The sequence below is a fragment of the Symphalangus syndactylus genome, chromosome 1 (assembly GCF_028878055.3).
Source record: "Symphalangus syndactylus isolate Jambi chromosome 1, NHGRI_mSymSyn1-v2.1_pri, whole genome shotgun sequence".
NCBI lineage: Eukaryota > Metazoa > Chordata > Mammalia > Primates > Hylobatidae > Symphalangus > Symphalangus syndactylus.
Window position 1 is genome coordinate 136,467,261 of NC_072423.2, and position 5,395 is coordinate 136,472,655.

Here is a 5,395-nt window from a genome sequence, read left to right on the forward strand (position 1 = left end):
GTGTGAAAGTGTTGCTGTGCCCAGGCCAACTTTTAAAAGTTGTGTGCTAATGAGAGTGAAAATGGAAAGAGAAGTGTGAGTTTCTCTGGTCCAAGAAATCCTGCAGCCATTCTTTCCTCCATTTCACTGTAATCCTCACTACATTTGCAAATGGTACAAATTGAACACAAAGCCTGCCAGACATCAACACTGCACTTTGAGCATTATGAGAGGATCAAAGGGATTTAGGATGAGGAAATGTATGTTCAGTCATCTATTCCTCAGCTTAAAACAGGCAGGGAATTAAATATCGAACCATACAGCGAATGGAAATTTATTTGAATCATATTTTTAAATCTCACCCCCCCACACACACACAAGCACAAAGGAAATTCAGGATCTGTGGTCACCTATGATAACATCCACATTTTACTAAAGAAACAGAGTCAGGAAAATAGGGTCACTTGACTAGCAAATTAGTGGCAAAGCAAATTTGCTAAGATCAGTTCATTACCCTTCTTCTTTTTATATTGCTATTACTATAGTTTCTGGACAGTGCTTCAACACTTCCTATTTTGTCTTTTATTGACTTTTTTTTTTAACTTATAATTAAGGTGAAATTCTGAGTATATGATACAGGTGTTTCTTTGACCAAATAAAAATAGGACCAAGTAAAGGAAATGGGTAAAAATCGAAGAGATGCAGTATTGGCGAAATCTTTATTTTCCCCCCAGGGCAAGCAATGTTTATGGATTGCTAGTCTTGGAACACTAGCTGAGACAAGCCCCTGAGAAACAGCCTATGAGCTGCTGCTTCTGTGGCCCTCCACTTTCTGCAGTTTCCTTTCTTTTTAGTCCTTGGTGTTTCCAGAAGTTATCACCACCTGCCCAGATGAAAATTAAAATCACTTCCAGACACTCAAAATAGGATGTCTTCCTCTGTGAAATGATCGAGAAATTCAATGGCCATTTGATGATGCCTTCACAATTAAATCTCACAGCAGAACCCACTATTCTTTTGGACAATCTGACCTTTGTACTCTCCTCTCACACAGACCCCAGGAGAGGGGAGGATTTACCAGCCCTGTGGGTGGGGGTGGAACCTGGGAGGTGCTGCTGTTACAGACTCTGGGCTCAGCAACCTACCCCCCACTTCCCTTCCCCCCACGCCTCCGCCCAACACACACACACACAGTCCAGCCTCCCACCGGACACCTGACCTCAGTACCCCCTGCAGCGCAAGGAGGAATACGTCAGGAGGTAAGAGCCCGCCCGCCGCGGAGCCTGTAAGGCTGTGGTCGCCCCCTCCAGCGCTGGGCAGTGCAAAGGCCTGGTGACTGCGTAAATGGTGGGTGCAAGGCGGGGGGTCTTGGGGACCGGAGCCGCCAGCCAGCCGGGCCGGGCACGCCACTGGTGAGGTTAGGCCTATTGAAAATACCAAATCGTCTGCGCCAGGATAGACGCCACACATGCATTCAATACCAAGGGCATTGGAGCAAAACTTGGACACGCCAGGAGTGTCTCTTCCCTCAGTCCCGGGTCTGAGCTCGCGGGGGAATCTCCTACTCTCTTCCCGACCAGGCGCCGGCCTCGTGGGGCCCCCACTCTGTCGACCTCGGTCTCACCCCCTCCTCGCCCGCCCGCTCACGGTCCCCCGGGCCCGCCGCCTGCGGCCCGCCCTTCCTCCGCCGCCGGGTCACTCCGGGACAGGCGCCCTCCCCCGACTCTCCCCGCGGCGGGAGCCCAAGACCAGCGGCTGCGGCGGCGGAGCCCCGTGCCAGTGCCGGGCTTTGAACTTCAGCGCAACACTGGGACCCATCCCCAACCCCCAACCCTCGCGTCCCGGCTCCGGGCTCCCGGCGACCGGCGGCCGCGACCACGGCGGACCCGGGGCTCGGTGAAGCCCCTGGCCGTGCCCCGGGTGGCCGAGTAAAGGGCGCCCCGGTGAGGAGACGGACGGCCGGCGCCCACGGCTTGGAAGGGCCGCCTTAGACTGCAGGACTGAGACTCGAGCTGCTCGCTCGGGCTTTACACCTTCGGTGTTTCTTGCTCTGAAGCTCCCTGAGCCCGGCCCTGGCTCTGCGAGCCGGCTGAGAGCGCTGGGCGGCCCCTCCCGGGTCTCGGGACTCGAGTCGCCTCCGCTGCGCGTTAGGCAGCCCGGTGAGCCCTCGCTGGCCTGGCAGTGCGTCGGAATAACAGGGAGGGTGGGGCCGCGCGCATCTCTGCAGGAGTGAGCTCCTAACTCTGGGGCTCCAAGCTCCCAGCAAGTCTTATTTAATGGAAATGTTATTGAGACCGGCTACACTGTCCTGGGGAAAACCCCATGCAATTGTTGTAATGGATATTTCATTGCAGTATCAAAGGTGCCTGGTGCACAGCTAGATGCTTGTTCACGAACTTCACACACCTGTTTAACTAGCAGTCACACCAAGCAACAGAACATGACCTGCACTCTCAATGCCCCCTCAGCTCTTTCCACCAATCGGGGCAATCTCTACCCTGCCTTCCAACACCAGGACTAGTTTTGCCTGTTTTTGTACTTTATGTAAATGGAATCATAGAGAACGTGCTCTTTTGTGTCTGGTTTGTTTTCACTCAATAGCATGTTAGTGAGATTCATCCACGCTTTTGCCTATGGTTGAAGATGGTTGTTTCTCATTGCTGTACACAGTATTTCTTTGTATGAATATACTACAATTTGTTTATTCATTCTATTTTAATGAAGATATAGGTAGCTTCCAGTTTTGTGGTTGTTACAAAAAATGCTATTGTGAACATTCTGGTACATGCCTTTTGGTGGACACTTTTGCATTTCTGTGGATAAATGACTAGGAATGGAATTGCTGAATCTTAAGAAGGCATTTGCTCAGCTTTGATAGACATGGCCAAGAGGTTTCCAAACGGCTGCACCTGCTTACCACTTACCAACAATGTATTCAAATCCAGTGGCTCCAAGACCAAGTATTGACTGAGGACCTACTGTGTAGCTGGGAAAAAGCAGGGAGCAGGACACACTGAGCCCCTACCCTCAGGAGTTCTAACAGGAGACGGACTATACACACCTCAGCAAACACCCAGACAAGCTACTGCCTAGTGGAGGTAAGTGCTGGGAAAATAGTAGAACTGGGCCATGAGATGGAGAAGGGCACTTAAAATAGGCTGGTTGGAGAAGGCTTCTGTGAAGAAACAACTGAGTCTAGACCTCAAAGACAAGAAGGAACTCTGGATAAAGATAGGGCATAGGGGGGAAGTCACCCCAATCTCTCCTGCCTTTTTTTTGCCTCCAGGTTTATTAGACTCCTCAGACTTGGGCAGAACCAAGTTGCAGTTTCCAAGGTCTTTAAGTTCACTGTGCAGCTGCTACTTGGGAGGGGGTAGGGGGAGGAAAATCCCAGGAAGCCTCTGGCTAGAGCACCCACCTCTCCCAGCCTCTGAACTCCCACACACTTCTCTCCGAATATCTCCACCTTCTGTTGTATGGTTAGTGCCCATTATGCTTTATGCCCGCACTCCACATTTTGCCAAGTACTTTACCACTTGAACCAATATTTCTCACTTCTAGTTATTGGTGAGGTAGCCTGGTGTTAGACACACGGTGAGTCCCTACAAAGGAAACAGACAACCTGAAAACATTAACATACCCAAGGCCAAAAGGCGAGTCAGTGAAAGATCAAAGGAGGCTCTGGACAGTCCATACCACCCTCTAGGCACTGTGCTGAAGACTTTTATACAGTGTCCCTTTCATTACCACAGCAAACTCGCAAAGTGGGCATCATTATCTCCATTTAACACCTAAGGAAACTAAGACAAGGGAGATTACCCAACAAACCTGAAGTCACATAGTTAACAGTCAGGGAAGTCCAGACACAAACCCAGAATTGTCTAACTTTGAAACCCAGCCTCAGGTCAGGTCTCCTAGAAGCAGAACCTGTGACCAAGATTCATGCTGAGGCGATTTTCGTCAGGAGTGCTTTTAGGAGAAGAGTGGGGGGAGCAGAATTGGGCAGGCGAGAAGGTGAGCAAGACTGTCATCCCTACTGAAGGCTGGCTTTAGTCTATCCCACTAGGAACATGAACTACATCACAGAGTTAGTTTCACTTTGAAGCAAAGGGGGAGGCTTTTGTAGCTATTGTCATGCAGCCCTGGAAGTTCTCCAGAGAAGGGAACATCTTCGGGTCCTTAGCAACCAACACACCACAGAAGGCGAGGGAAGTACCAGATCAGTGAAGGGGCTCCAGCTGGGAACCAACAGCACCCACTGTGCCCAGTCTCAGCTTGTCTTTGCCCCAGGTTCCCTTGGGATACCCAGGATGCCCAGATCACTCCCTGCTCCAAACACTGAAGTCTTCCCACCTATTTGGGTTCGTGAACTTCTCCTACACCAGGAGTTCTTTAGGAAGGGCTTGTTAAAACTCAGATTGCTGGGCCCCACCCCCAGAATTTACAATGTAATAAGGCTGAGCGGGATCTGATAATTTTCATTTCCAACAACCAGGTGATACCTTGCTGCTTGTCTGGGGTGCACTCTTTCAGATCCACTGTTCTGCAGCATCATTTTAGGGCATTACACCTGTGACATCTAAGCCAGACTAATCTGTCAATGATCCCTTATTTTAACTAGGTTATCTGGACAATATATCTCCCCAAATAGTTACTCTTCTGGTGGTAATATGAGACTCGGTGGCAGATAACTTGGATACCAAAGTCTTCATGGCACCCTCTTGGTGATGTCAATGATTCAATCCAACCAGAAAGAAAACCAGGAACTCTAAGCGTTAAAGGAAAGGCTTGAGGCAAAATACTGAATTAGCCAAAATTTCACCATCACGTCCTGAGACTCTTATTCTACCTTATGTGTCTCCTTTTTCTAGATTCCACTCATGGGCCAGAACATTTTATGCTGAAATTGTCTCATACCTGTTCACAAGTGATTTGAGCCCATCTCCTCCAAATGGACACTAAAATCAGCCAAGGTGGGAATATTTACAGCATGGGAATCAGCAAATTCTAAAAAACAGGAATCTTTATTTCCAGAGAGCTAGTTACTAAACTTTTACCACGTACCACTGCATCACCAGACCCTTAAAAGCTGTTTGAAAAAAGATTAACAAACTCACACCAATGTATAGTTGACAATAAAATTTAATACTTCTGTGTGCCAAACACATACCTATTATGTGCCAGCACTATGCTGAGTGCTTTCTCATGTTTTTCTTTTATTTTCACAATAACCTACTGAGGTGTTTTTATCCTAAGAAGAGAAAAATAACACTCTCAGAAGTTACCTGACTTTCCCAAGTTCACACAACCAGTTAGAGGCTACACCAGCTTTCCAAGCCACATTGGCAAATGCCAAAAATCTAGGTTCTTTCTACGGCTGCATTCCTACTTACTTGTAGTTTGAGAGACTAAGGAG

General features: G+C 48.7%; 1 long non-coding RNA gene across 1 annotated transcript; it reads left to right on the forward strand.

The window, feature by feature from the left end:
* The first annotated feature begins 1,187 nt into the window (after nucleotides 1–1,187).
* Nucleotides 1,188–5,155, forward strand: LOC134736354 (uncharacterized). The gene is made up of 3 exons (XR_010120316.1): nucleotides 1,188–1,238; nucleotides 2,925–3,077; nucleotides 4,851–5,155. It is a non-coding gene; the product is annotated as an uncharacterized lncRNA (long non-coding RNA).
* The last annotated feature ends 240 nt before the right edge of the window (nucleotides 5,156–5,395 follow it).